The 13,636-nt window shown below is 36.2% G+C and overlaps 1 protein-coding gene across 3 annotated transcripts in view; it reads left to right on the top strand.

The window, feature by feature from the left end:
• Positions 1–13,636, top strand: part of SOX6 (SRY-box transcription factor 6) — a 248,981-nt gene that overhangs the window by 198,916 nt on the left and 36,429 nt on the right. The window lies entirely within an intron of this gene.

The following is a 13,636-nucleotide window of genomic DNA, read 5'->3' on the forward strand; positions in this document are numbered from 1 at the left end:
GGTTAAAAGGAGAAAATACCCACCCAATTTCCTGTTCTTGACCCCATTTAAGTTCTCCTAATGTAAAGCATTTGCTATGTTAAGGATGGATTTCGGTACGTGTGCCCCTCTGAATCAGGACCCACATTACTTATTCATCTTTCAGCTGTTCTGAGATTTCACTCCTGTGGTATTAGGAGTGCTCCTAATGTGGTACAGACTATGGTTTAGGTAGTGGAAGTCTCTATGATTCTCTTGTCATGAGAGAGAAGGAAACTTTCTCGCAGTGTTTGCAATGATCTGCTAGCTCAGGTCTCCGATCCTTTTTTCGCTGCTGCTTACCCTCACTGTGCTTTTGCTGGGACTCTTGTAGTCTCATGAAAACAACATCCTCATACTGCTGTTGTGTGAAACATCTTAACTAATTAATAGAACAGCACACAATTTCCCCAGTAGAATTCCCAGTAACATCGTACATGGTTAAAAGTGAATATCACTTCACATATTTTTGCTATATAAAGGGTATGTTCTCTATACAACTGCATTCTTGTTGCTAAATCTGCCTTGGATTTGAGTTCATAACTAAGCTAAACACTGAACCTTTTCCATAAGCAAAATACACGATTTATCATGGTTTTGATTGCTTGCAGCTAGTAAAGGAATAGAGATAAAATTGAAAACTGCATTGTAAGTTAATCAGTAACATTATTTTTTTCTTTAATATTTCTGTTTTGTTAGTGATGAAAGAACTCATTTAGGATCAGACCCTTTTAGGCTGTGCTTTGAATCAAACCAAAGCAGGTATAATTCCCGGGATGAAGATCTGTAATAAATTTGAAAGGCAAGAGCTACCTAGTTCCACACTGCCCCTCCAGTGCAAAGAGGTTGCAGCAACCTGGGCTGCAGCCCACTGCCCCCTCAAGGACATAACTATTTGAGCAACTCTGCTGTAAAAGCGGCAAAACATGGCTTTGAAAGCAAAAGTTCCCCTTCCCCTTTTATTAAACTGGAACATTTCACTGTTTGAGCTTTCACCATGACCCCATAAATAGCTGAATCAGAAGATGTAAAGGATTGTGGACTGTTTGTGTTGGGAACCAGCAGGCTGGAGGGACAGAGCATCACTGCTGCATAGAGCATTGGTGATACTGCACCTTGAATGTAACGCAGAGTAGGAAATAGGATTGAGGGAGAGCACAGATAGGAAAATGAAGATCCTATAGTTTGAATGGTGGGTATACAACCAGATAGCTCCAGAGTATATAGTTCTTTCCTTCCTTTTGGCATCATCCTTTTCAGTTCTCCCAATATATAATAATTTGAAATTCCTCTTATGTCTCTGTTTCTAAACCCTAAGAAGCAGCAAACCTGAGCCTTGCTGTTTGCATTCTTCTGATATCAAAGACTCCTATCCCACTGGGGCCCTTAGCCATAGGAGAGGTTTGAGGGAGGGGGAAGCGATGTTTTTCCTCCTTCTTAGCTGCTCCACCAGATTGGAGGGTGGGGAGGGGAGAGGGAGCAGACTGTAGATTTTAATGTTCAAAATGGAGACTGGGATGTGACTGATGTCTGAGCCTGACATACTGCTGCTTATCACTGCTTTTCTTAGCTGCTGTGGCAGTGGGGTTGGAGCTGGGTGGAGATTGATTCCTGATGATGCTGGGTACCCATCCTCTCAGGGAGTCAGGGGGAGCCTTGGTCAGCCTGTTTTTGCAGAAGTCCACACCCTAGAGATATCTTCTCCCACATGGCAAGCGGTAGAAAGATATTTTTCTTTATGTTTAAAGCCTGTGTTACAGATTTACAGGAAGTGTTTATTTATTCTTCAAATTATCTGAGCAGGAGAATTAGCTAAACAGAGATGGATTTAGAGATCAGCACAATGCAGCAAGATTAAAAAACCCTTTCCATCTGAATTAATGAATTTCAGACCGCTTTTCATAAACTAGTTTTTCAGAAGTCATCTGGAAGCCTTGTATAAAGAATTTTTAAAGGTAACTTAATGGGATGGAGAAAAGGTTTAAAATTATCTATTGGGGCTGTTGCAGGAGATATTAAATATTGATTTATCTTGGAGTAAGAATCATACTAAAGAGTGAGGCTTGTAGTCAGATCAATTTATCTGGAATACAAACTGTATGGCCGTATTTAGTACAATGTCAACATGAATCTTAAACAAGTAGATACGAAAGGTTGAGCATTTAATCTGAATCAATTTGCTCTCCAAATCTTCAATTAAAAAAAAAAATCTTAACAGTTCAAACTGAGCTGCTCCTAAATGTTTCAGGTGGCTTATATTAAAAAATACTTCATTTAGTCAGTCATACTATGCATAACTCTCTCCTGTGCATCTTGTTGCAACTAGGAACAGAAATCCACAATCCAACGCTTTTCAAAATCTTAAGTTTTTAATACTTCAAACTCTCTTGAAAACCCAATGTAAATCGTTCAAGTAATCTGGCAAATAACACTGTAAGCAATTTTCTGCTACTTGCCACTGCTACTGCACTGCCAAGCTTTTGGTCATAATAAAAAAGTTGGCTCAGATTGTACTTAACTAACTAAAACTGATTATGTTCCCTTTTTAGACATAAACAGATACCAGTATGCCAGCTAGTGGTACTGGCTAAAATTTTTTTCAGTACGTATAAGTGTACATAGGTCTCCAGTAGGAAATCCTTTATCCAAGTGTGACATCAAAGCCATATGTCTCAGATAATTTAAGTGTTACATTTGCTTTTGTTTGTACTGTTTTCTTTAAACATATTCATTAGACAAGAGCAGAGCCTTTAATGTTCCATGACTGAAAAATCCATCAAACAGATTTACGGCAGAGGCAGTGTGGCATAACAGCCAGTGGACTGGCCTAATGTTCAGAAGGCCTGGGTTCAGTTCTCAGCTTAATCATTGACTTTCTGGTTAACCAGAAGTAATAATTTCCCCTCCCTGTGCCTGCAGATAGCGTTATCAACCTCTTTTTAAAAATTATTTGGGTAGTACAAACGCGCAGTTGTAGGTATTATGATTGTCTACATATACAATAGTAAAAAGCTCCAAAATACTGATTGCTTCCCCAGGACATTATTATTCTTTTTCCTGTAAGACATAGCCAGAAAATATGACCAGTTATAAAGTATACAAGTATACAAAGGAGTAAAGTTGGGATGAGACAGGAAATTCCCTCTTACTCACAGATTGTATTTGTCCACAGAGCAGCAAAAATCTTCCATTGGAATGAGGTGCTGTAATGTTCCTTAAGTGAATCGCATGAACTTTTCCATATATGTCATCTAGAGTGGATGAATGAGGATAGCTGAAAAGAGAGAAAAAGTTCATCTTAAATGCAGAGAGATGTAGTAGGACCCAGTTTATCCTTCTGCTGAAAATGAGGTCAAAAATAGGTCTTAAGTAGGACATAAGTGGCTAATATGCTCTGTGGGTGAAACTCCCATTCAAATTTGGTCATTAAGGTATAAAAGCATTTTCTAAATTGTCACTGTTGCATTGAGCTGAAGAGTATTTTAATAGATATCTTATGTTGGAAATTTGAAACAAGCTTCTCATGATAAAAAGAAAACAAGGTTTATAAAATCGTTCTACTTTAAATGTAAAGCTAGAGAATGGATTTTTGCCAGTAGCATTAGCTATAGATAACTAGCATTTTTGTCTTCGTGTATTGCAGCAGTAAAACCACATAATTTTTTCAGCCCGTAGGTATTCATTTTGCATTTAAGATGGTTTCAGGTGTACGGGTTCCTGGAATCTGCATGAAAAAAAATGCATCGCCTTCAGTTACCCTTTTAAACTACTCTCTCTGTTGCATTATTTTGATTCATACTTCCTGCATGGAAGAGTTACTCCTTCCAAGAGATGTACATCTCTCCCACTTTCCAGGAAGTATGTATTTGCCTGCATTTGCATGTCAGATGTAGCAAATGGAACCTTTATCCTACTTTATCAGTTGCTTTATTTGTTTTGTTTTGATGAATTTATAGTGTTCATAAATCCAGTTTGGGATGCTTTTTCCTTGAGTACAAGTTTGAAAAACATAAACTATAAGCAACGTCATTCTGATTGTATTAGAAAGATAAGTAAGTACATATAGGCATTTCACTGATAGGGAGTTGTTCCTTTGCCTTCAGCTAGGAAATTATTAATGCAAGGTCTTGACCATTTGAATAAATCCTTACAGGACTGTGTTCTTGGCTTTCTATTGTTTTATTCCTAAACGAGAATAATTCTTCTTCATACCAGAAGGCCCTCAACCTACCTGTCTCAAAGGGAAAAAGGAGTAATCAATAAGAAGGAGAAAATGTTTTTTTCAGCCTGGAAAGAAATTGTTTAATTTTTATTCTCAGATTTAGTGGAAACATATGAGAACTACACACTTTGGCCCCGACTCAGTGAAGTGCATTTGTCCATCCTTAATACAAGCACATAAGTATTCCCCTGGAGTTAAGTAGTGACTATGCATGTCCTTGAGGCCTCTGTCGGCCTGGAGGGCAAGTACTCAGCACCTTAGAAGATTAAGGCCTATATGAGGCTGCAAGAATTTGCAACTCACTGTTTTGTTTTCGTTTGTTTTTTTTCCTGTTGAACAAAGATTAAAGACAGGAGGTAGTTGAGTGGTACATCTATATTATCACAGGCATTACGTGCATTGTACTTGATATTGTAGTCATGCAAACAGTAATCTCGCCTTCCTGACATAAACGGTAAGCAGCGCATTTTCCTGAGGCTGGAATAATCAGAGAAAAACATGGCAGTGATGGGGGTACAAGAGGCAAAACACTGCATAATGATGTTATTATCATTGTTCCATTGTCACCCATCCTTATTCTTTAGTGATATGTTTCTTTTCTCTCTGAACCTAACAAAAAAGGCCTGAGTATAAACAGAGTAATATATAAGCAGCAATCATAAAGTGCAACCTTGAAAAAGTATACTTAAAGTGCTACAACAGAAAAAAAAAAAATCAGCTTGATAAATACAGAAAAATCCTACTTAATCTATACATGCATGGTGTGCAATTATATATTTGCATCCAGCACAAGGCAAGGCGCATACTTGAAAACAGTACCATTTGGTGGGATTTTGTTATTTGCCTTGATTGCATTTCTAATTCTAAATATGAATGTGAACATTTAAGCCCAAGTGTCTTTTGCATCACCAATTTAAACTACTTCAGGTGTCTTCCTGAAAATGGGATGGAACAGCCATGTCTAGGGGTGTGCATTGCTTATAAACAAAAGGGGTAGGTACCTCCAGTGACTCATCCAGAGTAGCTGGGTCAGATATCTGTACTTCCAAAGTCCCGGAGCATGTACCCTAATGGAGCTACTGGAATCTCTACTCATAGTGTACAACACTATTCATGTTCAAAGATTGCAGTAATACAATGCACAAAACTCAAGATTCAGATTTTCCCTGAAGTTTAGTTCTTTAATTGTAGAAACATTTGCGATCAGAGTATTCAAACTATTTGCTTTTCAACCTTTATAACTACTACCCATATGTAGATTAGGAAAAGTGCATGTACTGCTATTTGATAATTGATTATTGCATCATGTAGCCCATTTTTGTCACAGTTTTTCCAGTATTGTTTGATCAACAACATCTGACATGTGCCTGTCACAAGGTACAGTTGAAATAATGGAATGAAAGTATCTATGAGAACATAATCTGTCTTTTTCGCAGCTTTTATAGGTTTAAAATCAAACATATGTATGTGTCTGTTTGCATGTGCTTACATTTTCATATTGTTCATAAAAGAACATCATATTGCTTCTCAAGATGTTTGACCAGTGGTGTGTGTGTGTCTGTGTGTGTTCTGGATTTTTTAAGACCTCTCTTTTCCTAACTTTGTGTGGAGGGCAGCTGAATTTACTTTGTGCTGTTGAGGTTTGCAGAACACCACAATGAAATTGAAATTGGTGACTTCTTTTCGGCCTTTTTTTTGCCATTCCAAAAAAATTGTTGTGCTGAACCTAGAATAGTTTTGCTGGTTGTTATACTGCTGTGGCTTCTTGCTAAAGCTGTGTTTTCAGCCTGGAATATATTACTAGATGATTAAGAGAAAAGGAGATTCACAGTTTTGAGGCTAGTAGCCAGATCTCTGATCTTCTAAATTCTGCTCTGATTCTAATGCATGACAATACTTTTAATGAATTTATTCACAAACAGAAAAGTTTGGAGAACCATGCAGATATATGTACAGAATCATAGCATTGTCTACATTTGGTAAAAGTATTTCAGTACACTTTTATGGCATTTCAATGTCCCCATTTTTAAATACTTGGTGAAAATGAGGCCATAACCAACAAGGTACAATCGGCTGTTAAATTAAACTGAAATATAGCAAAATGTATATTATTATTCCTCTGCAGTATTTAGTCTACTAGGAAAAAAAACCCTTTGTTTTGCAATGTCCTTACGCATTTATTCTTGTAACTCAAATGTTAGAAATTTGAATGACCATTCTGAAGGTCCAAGAGTAGCTATTGAATAGCTTCCATTAATCAATTTGCAGCCCGGACCAAGAAACAACAGTCCTGCAGTTGAAAAAACCCAACAGTTTCCTAGTTGAAGTGTATGTCAATTGTAGTTTGTGTTTACTTTTGTCTGTCCCTGAAAAATGCGTTTAGATTTGGTCTATAACATTTACCAGTTCTCCCTTGAATCTAGTGAGCAATACCTGATGTTATAAAAGAAAATTAACTTCTTTCCCTAGAAGGCTCCCAGTTAATCATCTGTGGATGTTGGTCAGGAGAGAAGGGAGCAGCAGAGAGAATGAGGGAATTTCTCTTTGACCCTGACAGTTGAACAGCTTCTCTGGAACATGAGATTTGATTATCTTAGCATGTGTTACTACAAATGTTATTAACAGTCATAAAATTATCCAGGTCTTTTTAAAAAAAGTGACAGCCCAAGCTTTGGACTCCTTCTGACCTCTAGTGAATTCTACAGCCGTATTCTGCAGAGTGTAAAACAGTAACTCCTTTTGTTTGCTTTTCATTTACCAGTTGTTAATTTTATTGATTGTCCCTATGTTTTTCAAGGACTAATGACTTCTCATTAGTCTAAGGTGGAATTCAATGTGATTTTTTTATTTTTTAATCTTTACCTTTTAGTTGATGTGTAATTTTACTGTAGGCTGCTGTATGAATTTGCTGCTGAAACAAAGAGTTAATCAGAAAGTTCTCAGATACTGCCATGCATCATGCCTTTGTGCATGAATAAAAAGTTGGAAACCGCATGAAAGCAGTAGTTGGGTTACCACACAACTGGATATGCTTAAGTCTGAACGCTTCATAACTCTAACTACTGGGGAGTTGCAAACTTATAAATAACCTTGCAATTGGTTAAAACCATATTAAAACCATATGAACAAAGACATAAAGCATTTGGTTAAGGGGGCTCAGTAAGTGCAGTAATCCTGTTGAAAGTAATCTAACCAGGGCAGATCCATAGCTTAGGAGTGCCTGCGAGTGTGGCAACAGTTACGGGTATGTCAACACTGCATGTGTAGGAGGGCGTAACCTACTTAGGTGGAAACATTTGCTATCTGTTCTTTTTTATTATTATTATTTTAAAAAATATTTTAAAATTCATACGCTTATTTTTGAAAGCAAGCTTCAGTGCACTGAAGTCTATTAACTTATCAGTATGTGCTGAATGCTCCCAATAATCAGGGAATTCACCTAAATCCTTCTTACTCATGTTCAGAGATCAAGATGGACACTGCTTACATTAACCAGAGGTTCTAGGAATTCTGATCCTTAAAATTAGACTTCCAAAGTAACTAGCTAAAGAGAATGTTTACAAGTAGTCTGTTTGGGTTTGCATTTATTTATCTTATGAATTTTTGGCCTTTAGTACTTCAGTTTCAAACCTTTTTCTAGACAGTTTAAACGTTGATGAAATTCCAATTCTCAATTTTGACTCCAGAACCTGGGTCTTAAAAGAAAAAAGGTGTATATCATGACAATCACTATGGAATTCTGTTACTGAATAAATTTCATCACAATTTCTGCTTGTGATGGTCTTGCGTATGTCACAATGTCACGTGGAAGCCAGCTGAGGCTTGCCAGTCAGGCAAAGAAATTAGTGTAAATTCCCTGTTATCTGCTTTTAATCTCTTACTTTTCAGTTATGCTTTAAGATGGAAGAATTTATTTTAAAAGGGACCTAATGGCTTCTCTCTCCCCACATCTTTTCAAGCAAGCTGTTTGCTTTGAGGCGCTGTAACGTAACACAAATCTGTAGTCTGTGGCAGGGATGCTAGTCCATGCTGTATGTTCAGCATACAAAGATAGTACTGGAACAGTTTATGAAAAATATAGGGGCCTTCAAAAACTGAAACCAGCAGTATGTCGGGGTGAAAATTCACTGAACTGTCCCTCTTTGGTTCCTGAGGACATTGAATTCAGGTATTTCACTTACATAAATAATGAAGTTAGGTTAAGTTCACAGAACTCGGCACATCCTTTGTTCATGCAACCTGCAAATCGGTGGTTGGAAAAGATACACTTTGTATCTTGTAATATCTTAAAATATCAGCATTGCTACAATAAGTTTGCCTACTTTGCTAATTTAATTTCTCTGGTTTCTTGGAGCAACTCCTGGTGCTGTGGTGTGGAAAACAAGTTCTAGATATTCACCACAGTTCTGCAAAACCAAAGGCCTTGCTTTTAATTGTACAATAATGCCACTATTGTGTTTATCTACTTTGCCGTCCAAAGAATTCCAGCAGTTGCATGCCTGCACACCAGTAGGATGATTGACATTGTTGTAATAAGGTTAATGTTTAAACTTCCCACCCATAATAACTAAAATATCCAGAGATAAGGCTGAAAGTCAATTTGTAATTATCCCTGCTGTGCCAAGATGTTGCAAAAGATTCTAAGTGGAGGGTAATTTAACTTTTCAGTCCTAGACATTAAAAAGTATTAAGAAGGTGAAAAGCTTGGGACGTTTCTTTCTTGACTTTCCAGGGGGGAAAAAAAGGTTTTGTGATGCCTCCTTATTCAAACTGGGAATAATTTTCTCTGTGTTCTACTGAAATGTGCTTTTTATGTTTTGAATATAGTAAGTTGTTTGCCTGTTGTTTACTGTCCATGGTACATGAGGGGAATAGATCACAGTTAGCAAATAAGCTACTAGAACATTTAGTATGAAATAATTCAATTGAAATACATTTCATACATAAGGACAACATGTGATAATTGCTTGTAGTCATTCTAACTAAAGTACTGTCCTCAAAGAAATAATATCCCTTCAGTCATATGCTCTGTGGCTTCTGTGAATGACCCATATTAATTCAGTTTCTAGAAACTGGCTCTTTAAATTAATGTTAAATGCTAGACTATTGAAATAAAGGGTATTACATCATTGTCCAAACACGTCTACTTAAGTAAAAAGTATTTGTTGCAAAAATACATATATTTTAAATCTTTTACACAACAATCAGCGTGCATGCCATTTTCCATTTCAGACTAAGCGTACATTTCAGATGTGGAAAAAGCAAGCATGTTGAAATAATTTGAGGCATGGGTATAGTCGGATCAGTCTTGGTAATCCAGAAGGGAGGGGTGCCCAGTGTATTATTACATTTCATATATTATTTTTCAAGAGATGGATGCAATCAGTCATCTTCTCGCATATGGTTTCAAAAAAATTGTCTTGCTGGCAAGTAAACTGTTATTTAAGTACACAATCCACGGTACTACAGAAACAGTTTTGCCAAACTTGTCCAAGTATTCTCACATCCTTAAAGATGGTATAAATATCATTTATAGCAAGCCGTTTACTTCAGACTATATGGAATGCCTTCCTGCTCCCCTGATCTAAGTGTCCCAGTTTGCATTACGGCCTTTATTGCTTCTGTTTGATGGAGTGATCAGTAAAAATTTAATGACACTATAAAATAATAAAAATGTCATTAATTTACCACGGATCTTGGATGCAGTGGTTGTAAAGTTACATTAATAAACAGAATATTTTTTACAACAAAAAGCATTGTTACGTGGGAACGTATAAATAACACACATAAATTTAAGAGCAATTTTACTGTTAGCACACACATTATTATGGAATAGCCAATAAGTGTATAAAACATAGTATATAAAATTTTATGAAAATATACTGTGCACATCAAAAATTCAGCTTTTATCTAAGTGCAGAGAAAAGCCATTATTGTGTGCTTACTGTTTCATTGCTGTTCTTTCACAAGATCACAATTTTATATTTGTTTCCAGTCATTTGAAGTTTGCAGCCGTTTCAGAGGTAGAGGCTACTGCTTCCTTTTCCTTTACTCCTTGCTTCACTAAATCATTCTTTTACCTTCCACACATGAAGAAAGAATTGATACTTTCTGCCAGAACGTGATGGAAAAAGTTGCTAATTTAATGCAAAGCTAAAAATAATGCCAAAGGGGTTGAAAGGCTTGCTTGGCGACTCTGGAAATCAGGGATAACTATCTAGCAGTCTATCTGTCATCACTGGGGCTGCTCCATCACTGACTGTGATAATATGTGAATATGATGGATGCCACAGCCTTGTGGCTCATAACATTTAACATTCATCAGCTCTCACTAACGGGGGCTTTATAATTTAAATATCTTTATTTAATATGCAACATCTACCTCATACATCATAATTTCAAAGCACTTAGAGAACCAACAGTCCTGCAAGACAGTTGAGCAGAGTTTAATTTTTTCAATAACTTTTACGTTTTCTGCATATTTGTGACTGACAACGCATAAATAAGTGCCTAATCATATCACAGAATGGAAAATTAAGATTTGGCTGCTAAGAATCTTTTTTCCCTTCCTTATTTTAAAGAAGTGATTATTTTTACTGTGTGTTCAACATATAAAGAAGCACAAAGGATCTGAATTGTGCTGGGAAGAGCTCTCAGCTTTCTAGTGGAAACTCCAATTGACTGTGTTGATCTAGTCATGAGAAAGGGTTGTCAGTGTCATGTCCTAAACTTTTTTCTGAAATTTAAATGGGAAAACTTAATGAGACTATACAGTATAAGCTCCATAGCCAGTACAAAAATCAGTTCAAAATAGAGGTCCAAAATTCTTTTTCACAGGAAACAAAACATCTGCACTGTCCGTAGCAGTGGACTTTATTACAAAGTGACCAAAATTTTCTATTGATGTAGGTTAGGGAGGCAGCAGTATATCCAGTAGTTGATGTACATGTGTGGAAATATAATGCACGTGCAGGTAATGTATTTGTTAGTGCAGCTATGTATAGCCATTTAGTTTTAGTGAAGGTATGTCTGTCTTTGTTCATATAGGAATGCTGTGTACAGAATCAATCCTCAGTCCTTGCTCATACTAGGAAAAGGGTATACGTTTAGAGGATTTTTAGTGCAAATAACTATTCTCTTTAGGTGAATGTAAGACAGGAGCAAAGATAAATCCCATAAAAACAGATTGGCACCTATTCGGACAAGTTTCCTCTCTAAAAAAAAATTTCATATGAATTTATTTTATTTCATGGAGTTGTAAAGGCATCTACTAGGTAAAAACATTATTAGTACTGAGGAGCATTATTCTATTTTTTACCATTCTCTGAATTTGTCTAAACCCAATGCAAATATTGAAATTATTTTTTTTATCCCTATGAAGATTATTTTCCGTAAAAAAAGCAAGCAAGGAATGACTTTAAAAGGCATTTCAGAGACTTAAATATAGCCAGCTTTGTCACAGCTTTTTATGAGTTAGAAGGAGGGGGGTTATAAAATAGCTGTAAGTACATCTCCTTTGTTTCACAAGAGCAGGTATTTTTGTGGTAGAAGTGCTTTCGTTTTACTGTTCCTGAACCTTATCATGTAATTTTGCCTTTTCTCCTTCCACGTCAAAATATTGATATTCTTTCAGAAACTTTCTTTTCTTCTTCTTTTTTTTTTTTTTTTTTTTTTTTTAACAGAATATTTTCTGGTAAAATCAAAGAGAATGAATGACTAGAAAGATATTCCAAATGTGCATATTGATATGTAGCAGGATCTGTTGATTTTTATAGCAGAAAGGTATTTCTTCTCCTTCTGAACCACACTGAAAGGCTGTTCTTCCAAGAGTACTGCAGGTGCTGTATTAACATCCCTAAGAAAAAGCTTTTAGTGCAAATATTTTGGAAGACACAATATATGTGCCAAAAGCTGTTTTCTTAGTACTGATCTTTGGTTTTATCTCAACTGCAAATCAGCCCTTTTCAATGGAACGCAGAATCCCAGACAAACTTATTTTTTATTCTGTCTACCAGTAAAACAGATCCCATCCTGATGATTCAGGTGTATGTTACATTGCACAACATCCTTCAGTAAAATATTGGGCCTCTAGTATTGCAGTGCCTTTCTGCAGTCACATTTAATTTGTATCTCTTTCTTTGCTCCTGAGTTCCTTTGTATATATAATCTCCTTCATCAACCACAGATTTTACTGAAGAAAATAAGTTAAGAATTTAACCAAATATAAAATGCAGAGTTGTTTTGTTCAACAACTGGAAGATTCTGAGGAACTTTTAGAAATGCAGTTTGTACCTGAAATGCCTCAGCTGCATGTTGTGGCAAATCCAGTGTCAGGTTGTGCTTTCTTGTCTTCCTCTGCAAATTAAACAGAAAATAATTTTAAAAGTCCATGACTGAAGGAATTAAAAGAATGAGGAATCAAAAGAATTTCTCAGTTGTTGGCCTGGTGGGGTTTTATTACTGAAAGATAATGATAATAGAAAAATAGTCATATTGGAAAGTATTTGGAGGTGGAGCAAATGAGGAGTCAAGGCCATCAAGTATGTTTTGTCCTTAAGATCATTTCCAAGTTTCTAATCATCTTGCAGGAGAGAAACTTCTAATGTTTTCTTATGTCTAGTATGCACAGCACAGAACTAGGTCATTGAACAATAGAATGAACAGCAATCAGCACTCTACTTCTGCATAATGCATTAAGTATAACATGGAGAAACTGCTCATAGAGCTGAAAGCTGGTATTTCATGTCTGTAAATTCAAGCTGACACGACATTTAATATTGTTTCATAGTAATGAACAACAAGGTTTCATTCATTCACAAGTACAACATAGTGCCAAGTTTAGTCTGGAGAGGTAACAACAAGGCAAGAGGGAAAACATGCTATGTTTCTTCAAATGAGAATGCTAAATTAATGATAACCATTGAACGCTTTGCTACTGATACACAGCACTACAGAGACTACTATTGTGAGACAATATTACACTGTCATTTATAGCGCCCTTGTCCAGCAGTCAATTGAGGAACTAGGTTAACACATACCTTTCAGTTTCCACTTTCTAGTACCAGGTTTCCTATAGATGTATCCAGCTCTCAAAAGCTTTCTGTTTTTCTGGGAGTGTGCATTCTTTTTCTTTTTCTTTTTTTTTTTTTTTTTTTTTAAATCTCTTCAGGTTCCCTTTCCACTGAGGTACAACTTAAATTCCTAGACAAAATAATATCAGTTCTGTCACCTATTATTCCTTCTTTTAAATACTTCTTTTAAAACCCCTTGCATAAATTCAGTCTTGTGTGTTCTCAGAGGTATGAATGCAAACTTGAATCTCATAGTGGGGAATAAGTGCTTTTTCCATTAAATTAGCAGTATGTTTTAATACAAACTCTTCTTTCAACTGCTGAA

This window comes from Leptosomus discolor, chromosome 12 (genome assembly GCF_034619465.1).
Source record: "Leptosomus discolor isolate bLepDis1 chromosome 12, bLepDis1.hap2, whole genome shotgun sequence".
In the NCBI taxonomy this organism is placed as follows: Eukaryota; Metazoa; Chordata; class Aves; order Leptosomiformes; family Leptosomidae; genus Leptosomus; species Leptosomus discolor.